Source organism: Lissotriton vulgaris, chromosome 8 (assembly GCF_964263255.1).
Source record: "Lissotriton vulgaris chromosome 8, aLisVul1.2, whole genome shotgun sequence".
NCBI lineage: Eukaryota > Metazoa > Chordata > Amphibia > Caudata > Salamandridae > Lissotriton > Lissotriton vulgaris.
In genome coordinates, this window is record NC_141696.1 from 19,962,201 (window position 1) to 19,977,045 (window position 14,845).

Sequence of the window (14,845 nt, forward strand, 5' to 3'; positions counted from 1 at the left end):
AACAAACAAATCTGTCCAGGACAAGCTATGGGCACAAGGTGAAGCGTCACTCAAAGACGTCATAGCCATGGTGAAAAAAGCAGAACTGTCGAAACGCTGCGCAGACGCGGCTAAAAGAGAAAACGCGCAAAAGCTAATGGTCAACAAGATCGACGAGGCTCCCGCAGCATACAAGCCGAAGGGGTCCACAAGCGAACGTAAACAGGACATGAGGTGGACAGGAAAGCTGCCCGCTCCGGGAAGGCAGCCCTCGGACAACAAATTTTCGTGCTACAGGTGTGGAAGCACGGCCCACTCGGCGCAAGACAAACGGTGCCCGGCGTTTCGCGCCAGAAGCGCCTTCTGCGGCCTAGTCAGCCATTTTGAGAAAGTGTGCCGCAAAAAGGGGAAGAAGGCCATGGTGAAGTGCATTGTTCCACCCCAGTCGGTAGATCTGCCAGAAGAAGACCTGGAGGACGACGACATGGTCCTGTGTGTGGAGGATCAAGTGCTGAATGTGACAGGCAAGCGCACAGATAAGCCGCGCATAGACATGTTCATCGGCGGAGTAAAGGTACACATAGCAATCGACTCGGGATCCCCGTGGACCATAGTACAGCGATCTGTGTGGGAAGAAGACTTTGTACCCACTCTGGGGCCGATGCTACACCCACCAGATATCCGTCCAATCTCATACACCAGCAACGCAATCCCCATAGTGGGTTTCCGCGCAATGAAGTTCGAATTCAGAGGCAGATCAGCCACATGCAAGCTATACGTGGCAGAGAGGGGGCCCTCGGTACTAGGCTGGAGAGACCAAGGCGACCTGGGGATTAAGCTAGATCCCGGCGGCAAAGAGCAAATCCTACTGACAGAAGACAGCCAATCGCCCAACAAGATGAACTGAAGCAGGCCTTTCCCAAAGTCTTCAGAGGCACAGTAGGAAAGCTAGAAAAATTCGTACATAAGATAATACTCAAGGAGGGTGCCCGCCCAGTGTCCCACAAGGTCAGAAACATCCCCATCACCATTAGAGAAGCGGTCCAACATGAACTCCAGAGGTTAGAAGACCAGGGGATCATTGAACCGATTGACAGTTCCGAATGGTTGGCACCGTTGGTCGTAGCCCGGAAACTCAACGGCAAAGTCCGTTTATGCGTGGACCTCCGGGAGCTCAACAAGTGCCTGATAGTGGAGAAGTTTCCCCTTCCGAGGATTGAAGAAATGTTGGCGAAAACGAAAGGAGTGTCATGGTTTTCTACTATCGACCTCACGTCGGCGTATCATCAAGTCGACCTACACCCATCGAGCAGAAAATACACCTCATTCATCACACCCTTTGGGTGTTATCAGTTTCGCCGCATGCCCTTTGGTCTGGCCTCTGCGGCTGCAGTGTTCCAGAAACTAATGCATCGCCTGTTTAAGGACCTACCGGGAGTGCAGTATTTCCAGGACGACATCCTGATCATGGGAAAAAACCAAGAAGACCACGACAGTAAACTAACTAAAGTGCTGACTGTGCTCCAAGACAAGGGCCTCACTGCGGAGTGGAGCAAGTGCAAGCTACGCATGCCATCAGTCACGTACCTGGGCCACGAGATAGGGAGTCACAGCATTTCTCCCAAAAGGCAGAATGTGAGAGCCATTTGTGATGCCAGAGCCCCAGTCAACAAGGAGGAAGTTCGGTCATTCCTCGGAATGGCCGAATACTACAGCAAATTCGTAAGGCACTTTGCTACCAAGACTCATAACCTTCGCCAGCTCATCAGGGACAAGTCGACGTTTAGATGGGAGGCTGAGGCACAAAGCGAGTTCGAAGGTTTGAAAAAGGACATCAGTGAAGCGGTACCCCTACATGGCTACGACCCCAAGGGCAACTCCATATTGACAACTGATGCAAGTGACAAAGGTTTGGGAGCAGTGCTCGCACAAGAAAGGAGGGATGGCACAGTAGAGACTATCAGCTTTGCGTCCCGGGCACTATCCCCCACCGAACAAAAATATAGCGTCATTGAAAAAGAAATGCTGGCCATCACATGGGCCATGGGGAAATTCAGGCAATTCATCTGGGGCACCCGTTTCAAACTACAAACTGACCACAAACCATTGGTCAAAGTGCTGACATCTTGTGGCCACGAAACAGCCACACCACGCATTGCCAAGATGACGCTTAAGCTGCTGGACTATACGTATGATGCAGAATACCTGCCAGGGCTTCAGAATAAAGTAGCAGACTACCTAAGCAGAGCCTCTTCCATGGAAGATGCACCTGTAACCCCACCAGAAGCAGATGAGATGGTGGCGGACATGGCTGACACGGAGTCAACGATAAGCAGGCAAGAATGGACTGAAGCGTATGAAAATGACCAAGAGATAGCGGAGGTCAAACAATATCTCATCTCAGGGTGGCCTGAAAAGCGGAATCTCAAAGCGGACCTGAGAAAGTATTTTGAGATTCGTGAGGAATTGTCGTTGTGTGACTTGGGAATTTTCATGTACCGAGGGGACAGAGTGATACCGCCGGGGTCTATAATTCCAGCGCTGTTGAACCAACTTCATGAGGGGCACCTAGGCATCGTGAAGACGAAAGTCCGGGTCAAACAGATGTACTGGTGGCCCGGCATGGACACTCAGATCGAAAAGCAAGTGAGAGAATGCGTCCAGTGCCAAGGAGCAGATAAAATCCTGAGACCATTGAGACCGGCGCTGGGAGAATTTGACCGACCCCAAAACCCATGGGAAGATATTGCTGTGGACATCCTTGGACCCGTCCTCAACAACAGAGGCATAGGCAAATACCTGTGTGTGGTCGTAGATAAATACTCGAAATAGCCGGAAATCGAGGTGCAGGAAACCATGGACACAAATACTGTATTGAAATTTCTCACCTCACTGTTCTTGAGAGAAGGAATACCTAAGACAATATTGAGTGACAATGTGCCACAGTTCACTTCGGCCAAATGGACCAGGTACATGAACAGAAACGGGATAAAATCTAAGCACACTGCAGTCTATCACCCAGCGTGTAACGGACAGGTAGAGCGGTTCAACAGCGTATTGATGGGGTCAATTCAAGCCTCCATAATGCAAGGGAAGGACTGGGAAGGAGAAGTCCAAAAACATGTTATGGGCCTACAGAATCACTCCGACGGGGCTAGGATACAGCCCTTCCCAAATCCTGAGAGGCAGGTTCCCCTTCACCAGAGACAATGTGGTGTGGAGAGAGAAGACGGTGACTAGTAAATGGTCACCGGCAGTGGTACAGCACAATCTGGAAAAAGCTCAGAAAGTGTATGCTGCACATTACAACAAGCGGCACAACACCAAGGACACCGTTCTGGAAAAAGGGGAGTGGGTTAGAGTCAAACTCCCGACTCTCCAAAGGAAGGGCGACAGCAAGTACAGCAAACCCTTGCAGGTCCAAGAAGTGCGTGGAAGAGCGGCCTTACTCAGCGATGGGAGAGTTTGGTCCCAGGACCGCATGGCAAGAGTCAACAGAATCATGCAGTAGCCGACAGTCAAAGTAGAGGAGGCTGAAGAGAAGCAACTACCCGGCGGAGAGAACGAGATGGAGACAAGTGAGGAAAGACTGGTGGCGAAAGACAATGAAAGGAACAGAGAATCACGGACATTGGAAGAAGCGGGAAGCATCGGAACCCCTGGTGGGGAAATGAAAGAAGGTACTCTAGTGGACACCAGGAGTGCCCCCGTAGGAGGTAACGGTGAAGAGTCCAACATGGTAAGGCGCACCCGTGCCGGGAGAGCGGTCACCTTGCCTTCTCGATTTAAAGACTTTGAGATGAGTGACTATTGAGTTTGGACTTTGTTAATATTGTTTGATGGTAAAAGGAGGAGATATGTGGTGTCGCGCTCTAGCCTTCCGCGGCCAGCGTGATGACGTGCTACGCAGGAGCTAGAGCGGGAGACTGACGCATGCGCGTAGAGTATAAGGAAAGCGCGCGAGAGAGGCTAACGGCAGAAGCGACCGTAGCTGGAGAGAGTTAGACGCTCGGCGCTCTATGAGAAAGGAATTTGTTTAAACAGTGAATAAAGTAAGAAGTTCTCCCACCCATGCTTCCTGTGCTTTGTGGGGACAATCATACAACATTACACAAATCTGCCGATTTTCCTCTTAAAAATGAATAAAATTTACTCACAGTTATTTTAGGATTATGTTCAGTGCTTCAAAATGATGAAGAAGTGAATCTTTTCAAAAACGATGTTAAACAAATCTGCAGATTTTCCTCTTTTAAATGAAGATAAATGACGTTTACTCACAGTTATTTTAGTGTTTTGAAAAGATGATGTGAATCTTTTCAGTAACGATGAGGCAGAAACAAAACTACAGACATCAAAGTCTTTATGCTGAGATCCTTGATCCCATCAGCGTAAGAATGAAGACAACTTTCAATAAACACTGAGATTCTTGATCCCATCAGCGTTATAACTTCTGATGACACACGCTGAGATTCTTGATCCCATCAGCGTAAACGTTGAACACAGCTTTTGACACACGCTGAGATCATTGATCCCATCAGCGTAAGGATAGAAAATATTGCAATTTTCCTTCCAATTCGACACGGAAGATAGATGAAAAGCTGTTACACACGTGGGTTAGGTGACTAATGGCCAGACCTCGTCGCTAATTTGAAGTAAGCCCACACAACCACAATTGATGGGTCAGATCTTATGTATTAGCCATTAGTCACAGCAGCTCCCAGGAACTGACAAAACAGGAATCCTAGGACAGTGTTCAAAGCACAACATTCTGTATCCATAGGAATGGAGATGACATAGTAATGTTCTGATATAACATAGACATAGAAGATGGAAACTAGATTACTACAGTGATCTTAGTGTAGAGGAGGATGCACAGTGGAATATTCCATCCCAAGACTTACGTCTGATTAAAAAATGGACCGAAGCCGCTATACAATTAAAAGGTCTGTGTTTGGAAAGGGGAGTCAGGACAGTTAATGGGAGGTCACATTTGGATAGATTAGGCTTCTCACACATTTAGTAATGTGGTGAGAAGTAGACGTATAGACTATATATTTCTAAATATCGAATTTTGGTCCTTCCTCTTAGATATGGTAGTACAGGAGCGGACTGAAAGTGACCACAGCCCATTGATATTATCTTTGCAGATAGAGGGATTATTCAGCCATAAAAACAAGATAGTCGAGAAGGTAACAGCAGATGTCCTGCTTACCAATGATATGAGGAGAGTTAGATGGGCCATGATTATTGATAATGATAGGGCTATGGAACAGATAAAGGGAGCAATTGTTCGCACCCTAGCAATCCTCCAAAACAGGCAAATCACAGGAGGGCATCAATTCTATCATTTTGCAAGTCCATAATGATATGCTCTCTGGACTCAAGATCTTTTTTATTAAAAAACAAAAGCCGAACAGGAAATCTCGCCCCATGGTAGCATCATGGTTTAATCAATCCTGTAGAGATGCCTATAAGTCCCTATCTAGAGCCATTGGATCGAAAGCAATGGGTGTAAAGCAGCAAATTTATTTTATTTATTTATTTTTTTAAACTTATATGGCGCAAACAGCTACCCAGAAAGGGTCTCCTGGCACCTAAGAGCACAGCACAATGGATGGAATAATTCAGCAGAGGTCGTTCAAGATTACTGATCGAACAACCAGGTCTTTATCTCTTTACGGAACCTGGAATGACTTCCCTCCTTTCGTATATGGAGTGGTAGTGTATTCCAGATAGAAGGACCCTGATGGGCAAAAGATCTTCCTCCCAATCCTGGAGAGCTTGAATCTAGGTACACAGAATTTTTCAGCTGATTGAGACCGTAGGTTTCTTTTTGGAATGTAGGGATGAGCTAGTGCCTGAAGGTATTTGGGAGCGGTACCTGCTTTGATTTTAAACATGTAGTTTACGGCCTTAAATCTGATACAATTTTCCACCCTCAACCAGTGCAGTTCACGCAAGTAGGGGGACACACTGGTGTTTTTAGGTATATAGCAAAGGAGTCGGGCAGCCGCATTTTGTACAAGCTGCAATCTCTTTATAACTGCCTTGTTTGCACCCAGGTACAGGATGTTCCCGTAATCAAGCCGGGATGTAATTAAGGCATTGATACCTGTTTTTTTGCATGGAGATAGGCAACATCCAAAGGATCTTCTTGAGCCATTTTATGAGGGTAAAGCAGAGACCCACTACTTTGCTAGCCTGTTGCTTCATGGACAGTGAATTGTCCAGAATTACTCCCAAATTTCTTGCATGAGGCACTGGTGTAGGAAGATTACCCATCTGGGCAGGCCAGTGTGATGTACTCCAAAGATCTGGCTGCTTGCCCAGAAGGAGGATCTCCGTCTTGTCTCCATTTAATTTCAACTGGTTAGTTGTCATCCAGTTGAAGATGTTCAGGAGACCATCTTTGAGAAGGTAAGGTACAAAAAAATTCAACAACAGGCAAAGAAGGACTGGGTTGAAAAACGTGGGCAAGATTTACTTCTAGCCAGCAAAGGGAAAAATATGAAAAAGTTTTGGCAGCTTGTCAAATGAGGAAGTGGTGATTCCATCCAAACACCAGTTAATCATGTAGCCCCTGAACTGTGGTCCTCACATTATGAGGCCCAGTTTGCTGCCACTTTTAATAGTAAAGAACAATTCCCGCTCCCAACTCCAGGAACCATGCTGCATTTTGAGAGTTAAGAGGTTGAATCCGTACTTAAATTAATCCCGAGAGGTAGGGCCCCAGGTCTGGATTGTATACCGGCTGATTTGTTTCTGCATGACAAAGGAAATTGGGTAACCTATATTCAGATACTCGCCAATGCAATAGCCAGTGGTGCCCCCATCCCACGTACATGGAGAGGTGCGGAAATCCTCCCAATTTACAAAAAAGGTGATCGAGCCCTACCAGGCAACTATAAGCCAATAAGCCTCATAGACTCTATCCAAAAGATTGTTGCCAGGTTAGTGTTGTGCAAAGTCCAGTCCTGGAAAGCAGATAATGACATCTTGACAACGCTCCAGGCAGGGTTCCACCCACACACTGGCACCATAGACCAGGTTTTTAGGTTTATGTTAATCTATTGGCGGGTTGTTATCATTGGAGGGGGTACAATTTTCGCTGCTTTTATTGATCTCAACTCCGCCTTTGATTTGGTCTCTCATAACAAAATGTGGACTGCTTTTGCGGAAATGGGGATGCCATTGGAAATACTGGCAATCTTAGTTAAACTTCATGATTCTAATTATGCACAGGTTCGCTGGGGCTCGCAGGGGAGTGTCACGCACAGGTTCCTTGTTTCTAAGCGTGTACGTCAAGGGTGAGTTTTGGCACCTACCCTATTCTCTTTATTTATTAATAGGGTTGTACAGTACTTTTCTACCCATCCAACAGATGCCCCCACATTAGCCTGCACGAAGATACTCCGTCTCATGTTCGCAGACGATACCTTGATAATTTCAAAGACACAAAAGGGTTTGAAGTATGCCCTGACTAGTTTTGTGGAGTTCTGCTGTGATCATGAACTTGTGGTTAAAGTGGAGAAGACCAAGTTTATGGTCCTCCACAAACACAAAGCCATTAAAGGGAGAGTCTTTATGAGCAACATACTTTTAGAACAGACTGATGTTTTTACATATTTGGAGATAACTTTAGGTAGGAAATTGCAGTGGAAGCCACATATTGATTTACTGGCTCTAAAACATACCCAGCTAGCTGGCGTACTTACAAAAGAAATAAGGCTTTCACAGACGAAGCCAAAAAGCCCCGCATTAAAGATCTACAATTTCAAGATCAGTACCTCTATACTTTACAGTGCTCAACTTTTGGGCTTTGATGATTTTTCACCCTTGATTGCAGCTCAAAACAAATTTTTGGGACCTATCAAAGGCCTTCCATAGTCAACACCGCGTAAGCCCCTTTACTCAGATCTTTGCTGCCATACTATAGAGGACATAGCTCGCTACAGAGCGTTAGCATTTTGGACAAGGCTTTGGTAAACCCCTGAGTTGTCTGCTTATGCTGAGGTGTTCTCTGATGTTCAGGGGGCAGACTGTTTGTGTAAGATCGCCTGGTTATGCAAGATAAAACGTTTATTGATAAATATGGGGTTGAGCAACTTGTGGGAAGACCCAGCAAGTGGCACATTCCCCTTGAAAAAAGAGTTTAAGGCAGCATATTGGATCATGGTCAAGACCAATCAGCTTTCATCTACTCCGGGGCATACTTTGTCCGTGGCATTCTTGAAGTATAAACAAGATACTGAGTTTGAAAGTTACTGGGATTTTTTCACTAAACCAAGAGATAGGAAGCTGTTCCATCAATTTAGGATGGGTTCCCTACCAATAAAATCATTTACAAGTAGATGGCATTCCTTGACGGATGATAAATGTAATACATGTCCAGCTCATATTGAAATGCTAGCACATTTGTTATTTGAATTTTCAGCTTACAAGTTAGCAAGAAATAAATGGTTGAAACCAATATGCTTGAATCTGGGCACAAGGTCGGGTATTGAGGCGCTACGGATCCTGAAGACCAACACGCATGAGCCTATAGTAATTGCTGTGGCTACATTTTTGAGCTGGATGTGGGGCATCCGAGCCACTATGTTGAGGGTACTCTAATTCTTGTCAGTCCCACCTTATGACTCTATCCTCAGTGGATTAGCATTGTAAGTTCACTCCCAGTATAGGTGCTTGCCATTGATACCCAAACCAGGTGTATGTTTTTTTTATGCATCAATAAGGGGGTAAATAGCATCTGTCAATAGTTGTGTAAATATTTGTATATTGTGTAGTATCGCCTATGCATTTTACTTATACCTTTTTATCAACTTTTTACTATGTTTTTAATAGGATGTATTATTATACATTATGAATTTTCTCAGTCACTTTTTGTACTGTGTCTTTAATGATTATGACAATAGAAATAAAGACTGTATTGACTTGAATGCATTGGAAGCAAATATAAAGCTTCCTACTATCACATTTGAAATTATACATCATTACTGTTTCTTAGGACCACACAACATAGTATGAGCACTTGTAGCAGTACATTGTCACAGAATACAGTAAAAATGATCAGTTCTTAATCACCCAAGAAGTAATGCAATTCACGATCCATGTTAAGCTCCTTTTCCACAGCTTTGAGACACAAAATCCAAATGGTTTTTTGGCGTCTCAAGTGTAACTCTTGGTTACGGCCTATATAATTTTGTTGTACCATTTCTAGACCATGGAACTGAAAGCTCCTATGTTGGTCTTCTTGTTTACAACTCAGTGTATGAAGTGCAAAGTGGTATTCATGATCCCCTTGTTTCACTCCTTGAAAGTGTTCCATTACTTTGTCCATTCTCACTGTGCTTCCCACATAAATCCCATTCACTTATAAATCCACGTAGCCCACAAAGTGTGCTGTTTAATGTATTTTACTTTTGATATAGAAGATGAGGCTGTCATTATATTTATATGATTTTTTCTCTTTTGCAACTTTGGACATAGTGCAGTGTACACATTTGTGGAAACCTTTCATGTGTGATGTCAACCAATTCTCAAGTTATTTGTTGCCTGGGTTACTAGGGCTGAGAAGTCCTCTAAGAGTTATTTTATTGTGAAAGGTAATATATGGGCGTCTGGTAATATGGTGTGCAATATTGGTGTATTCTTTCAATAAGTGCCAGTGTCTGTTCAGACTTCTGATGACATCACCTATATTACTGCCATAAGTGAAGATAGGTCTAATAGTTTCTGTGTATGTGTCTTGCTTAGTTCTGTTGTCTTTAAGTGTGACTCGTTTGGCTATCTTCATTGCTCTTTCATGTACATCTCTGAAGGTATAACTGTCATAGACTCTAAAAAGGAACCTCTGTTTAATGTCAGCCAAATTCCTGACATATTCTGTATCTAAGCTGCAGTTCCTCCTGGCCCTGACCATTTCCGTATGGCAGAAAGGTGATGTCTGGGATGAGCACTACTTGCATGTAAAACTATGTTACAACATGTCTCTTTTTTATACATTCTGCTCATTAATTTGGAACCATATATGTACAATTCCACACCTAGGAATTGTATCTTTTTATGATCAAAGTTCATTGTAAATTACACATTGTAGTACATATTCATATCCAAATATACTAGGCAGTAACTCATCCACAGACCCTGCTCAGATCATCAGGATATTATCGATGTACCTATGTTCAATCGAATGTGACCCAATCTGGCCCCAGACCTATTTTTAATCTGGCCTTACTCTCCACCTAATAAAAATGTATTTAGGAAGCAGTAAGGCCATTTTAATTTCACTTCATACACAAGCACTAGCACTTGTCACCCAAAAAACCCACTAAACTGTAATCAGGCATTGTAGCACACCGGAGAGGCACTCTGTCTCTCTGGTGGGGGCCGAATGATGAAGCATGTCATCAACTAGGCTGGTGAGTGAGGGCTCTTTTTAATAAACATGAGTGACCCTCGAGCTTCACTCTTTTGTTTATTTGACTTTTCCCTGGGGAGTAAGAGTGGAAGCTGCGACTTCCCTTTCTCTCTTTTTGTTTAAATATGCCTATAACAACTGGCAGCGCTCTATCAATTATTCATTGGATGTTTTGAATGAAATGTTTCGAAATGGCACCCTGCACTCGTCCACTGTACATCCTTTAGGTTGGTTAGTGTGGCCATTTAATAATGATGCGTGTCAATCGTGCTTTTTTGAAGGGGGAGGGCTGAATTTGCGTAGTCGCGCTACGCAAAGTTCCACGAAACTGTAATAAATCTCACCGAACTCGCAGAAATTCCACAAGCATGCGGAATTGCTTGTTCGCAATGCGTTTTTCCTGTTCGAGATCGCTGTTTACGTGCTCGGGGGTAAACATCTTGCAAACACGCATTTTTAGAAAGCGAACAAGCAAAAAATTCCGCAAAGCCGCAGAACTCAGAATCTCCGCGGAACGCGAAATTACCCAAATTCTGCAAACTCCGCGAGTGGAGAGGGATTTGCAGCCCAGGCTTACTTTTTTGATGACTACAGTGGGTTTACACTTTGTAAACCAGAGTCACGTTGTCCACACTCTCATACTCTCACTACATACTCAGTTGGGAAATTATGATTTAGCAGATTTGCTTTTGGGGCCTAAAGCCCCTCGTTCAAAATGTTTTGAATATGCTGCATATGATTAATTTTGGAAATTGTCCCAAATGGAAGCAGCTTCCTGCCTATGATAACTTGAGCAGAATAATTTGAGAAAGGCTCTTGACATAGTTGATAATAGCAAAAACACTTTGTCTTCACATATTTACACTTTAGATAATATTGTTTCATCTGTAATAGACATAGTACAAAGTTATGTCTCTGTGTTGTATCATGGGCAACATCAATTGCGTTCCGTAATGCAATTTGCTTGGACATTGCAGATCCTGGAAAGTGGCAAAGTACCAAGGGATTATTTGAATGCTTCCGCACTGTTTTTAGCAATTAATTTGACAAATAGTCAACGGTTTATGTCATGAAAGACGCTACATACACATGTTGCATACTGAAAAATGAGAACGGTTTCCATTCTCAATAGTGAAAACTATTTCTTCTGTATGGGTAATACACAGGGTGATCTCATTGCCTATCTCGCTATTTCAATTTACAGCCTGCATAAAACATTACCCTGTGAGTAGGTTTGAACCCGTTGGTAGTACTTTTCTCCATGAATTACGGTTGTTGCCCTTTGATTTCACTGTCAGAGTGAGGATAAAGAAGTTTTCTTAACAGGGAACGGCTGTGATTCTACTGAGGGACATTCTTCGTTTGTCCACAAGTAAAATTGCAAGGGGCTTGTAACGTATCAGCCCCTAATTTGGCACTTTTTTTTAAAGGAACGCCAGCGCCTGCTATTATTCCCATGCAAACTTTGCTCTCTAATGGGATTGATCTTCTCCTAAATAACTGCTGTTGCTTACAGGCAGGCATTCCGTATATTGTAACGGGTTCACACACACCATGTTACATGTTGCAGTAATGTCTTCTTTCCTCCTCCACAAGGGATTGTAGACAGTTTGCTGTGGCCTTCCATTCCCACTTTGAAGGCAGATTTCAACAAGCTAAGCAGATTTAAAGCACTATTGTTTCAACAAGAAGTTGCTCTCACTTCAGCTTGTGAGACCTTCAAATTTCAGGTGGCTAGAATATCAAGTGAGACTTGGGGCCACATGTATCAAGCCTTTTGCGATTCATTAAGGCCGAAATTCGCAGAATTTCGGCCTTAGCGAATCGCAAACAGCCTTTTAATCGATTTTGGAATGTATTAAAAGTTAGCAAAATAAGGAATCGCAAAAAATTGCAATTCCTTTTTTGCTTAAGCATTTTAGGAATCACAATTTTGCGATTCCTTAAATGCTATGTATGAAGCTTTTAAGAATTGCGATTTCAGGTTTAGAAATCGCAAATTACCACCAACTGGTAGTTGGTGGTAATTTGCGATTTCTTGTAAATATGCACAATTGTGCATTTGTGAGGGTGGCATATGACGCACATACATGCCCATTTGGCATGTGTGTGTGCCATATGCACACACATGTAATTTACAGGGGTGCAGCAGGGTTTTCTTGAGACACCCCTGCACCCTTGAAATAATTCTCAAATTGCGATTAGCAAATAACGAATTCGCAAATTGAGAATTATTTTACAGTCATTGCTATGGGCCTCCTGGCACATAGAAATGAATGGGAAATTATTCCTTATTTGCGAATTCGCAAATTGCGAATTCGCAAATAAGGAATAATTGGAAATCGCTAAAAAATACTGATTTTGTACATACATACCATTTAGCGATTTCTAAATAGCGATTCCTTAAAATTCGCTATTTAGAAATCGCAAATGGTGAGGATGATACATATGGCCCTTAGTCTCTGCTGAATACCAATCTCCTACTCCATTTTGAGGGAAATATAACACCAAATATTTAACATGTCTGAAACCGAAGGCTTAGCACATTTTTTCAAATTGGTGGTCTTTGGCCTTGTTACCTCCTTATAGACTATTTTTGGAGTAATACCGGTTTTTATTCAATCTTTTTTTTCCAGCACCTTTGCCGGGTTTCCCCTGGTGCTCTTGCTAATTTGCACAGTGCTGATTCTTCTCCTTCTACTACAAAATGGCTGCCCGTCCTGTGGTTCAGCCACATCCAGAGCAGCTGCGATGTACTGTGAACGACTGCAACAACTATTTAGAAGTTTTCCATTGGCGACTCTTGGCATCTACTATAGGCTGAACTTCCACTATGCCTAATTCACCTGCGTGCAACTTGTGTTTTACTGTCTACAGTGCCCCTTTGACTGGGCCCTTGATGTCAGCCTCTCCACTACATCACGTGTCGACCTGGATTATGTACTGTTGGTTGGTCCCTTGTGGGCCCATGACCAGGCCTGTTACCATGACACTTGCCTGAGGGATGCGTTGTGTAATGTAAGGAGAGCAGACTGGACTACCTGCGCTTGTGCTCGGCGCCTCTAACAACAAAGTATCTTCGACTATCATGCAGATTGCCCTGACATGCTCCTCGCCTTGCTCGATTGGATAGCCACCCTCTTTGCTTGGAGAGGTGCAGATAGTCTTTTGGAGTGAATTGCATTCCATGGTACTTGTGACTTTTTGCACTTAGAGGGTTTCCCTAAGTACCCTGGGGTACCCGGCATTTTGAGCTCACGTCATCTTTTTGATCTCCATTTTCCACTGCCTCTTTTCCAAATTTGACTTTTCGTAATTTGGCCTTTTCAGATTCACTTTGGCTCTGCTTATCTTGTTGTTCTTTAGCCTGGTGCTATAAACCTGGCCAAGGGGAGGGCGTCACGTGGCCCTTGCGGACAATGTCGACACCACTATGTTAGAATGAGCCCTGCAGCCATTATATGGCTTTTGTGCACTTTACCATATGACTTTGTTTCTGCAAGTGTCCTCATTAGTGCTTTTCATATGGTAACTGTCTGCTGTGTTTGTTCTCTGCATGTTCCTTAACAGTGTGTGCAAGGTGGAACAACATGTCCCTTGTTATTCTGTTCTGGTCAGGCCCTGGCACCTAGTCAAAACATACCAATGAAGCCGTTGTTAAACGCCGATACTAAGATACATTGGGATACACGGACAGCGCACACACACACTTGGAGAGGGATCTATCCAGGGAGAAGAGCAAGACAGCACCTGTGATGTAGATTTACCATCTAAAGGCTAAGGTATAGTTATGTTATTATGTTATAAAAATATTTCTAGAGCGCACTATCACCGATTGGTTGCTTGGCGCTATGATCAGCAATAACATGAACATAGAGGGAAGAGAATTATGAAAATGCTTGTCTGAATAGCCAGGTCTTCAAGGCTTTCCGGAAGGGGAGGAGGTCTTGACAATTCCGGGTCTCCATCGGGAGAGAGTTCCACAAGCAGGGGGCAAGGGTGGCAAACCTACGACCTCCTGCACGCTTTAAGTTGAAGGAGGGCGACTGCAGGAGGTTCTGATGGAGTGAGCGTAGGTTGCGGGACGGGGTGTATTTGGAAATCAGGTTGTTGATGAATAATGGACTTTTACAGTATAGGGACTTGAAGATTATGCAGCCAGTCTTGAAGGCACAGCGCTGGGCCACAGGGAGCCAGTGTAGTTTCCTAAGGAGGGGGGTGGCTGCCTGGCGCCTAGGTTGGTTCAGAATTAGCCTTGCGGCATGGTTCTGTACCATCTGGAGTCGCTTAACTAGGTAGTTGGGAAGACCTAGGTAGATGGCATTTGCGTAGTCCAGATGGGACAATACAGTAAAAATCACCACCTGGGTGAGTGCCTCGGGTGTAAGCAGGCGGCGTACCTTCCGGATTTTCTTCAGTTGGAAGAAACATTTGGAGACCACTTGA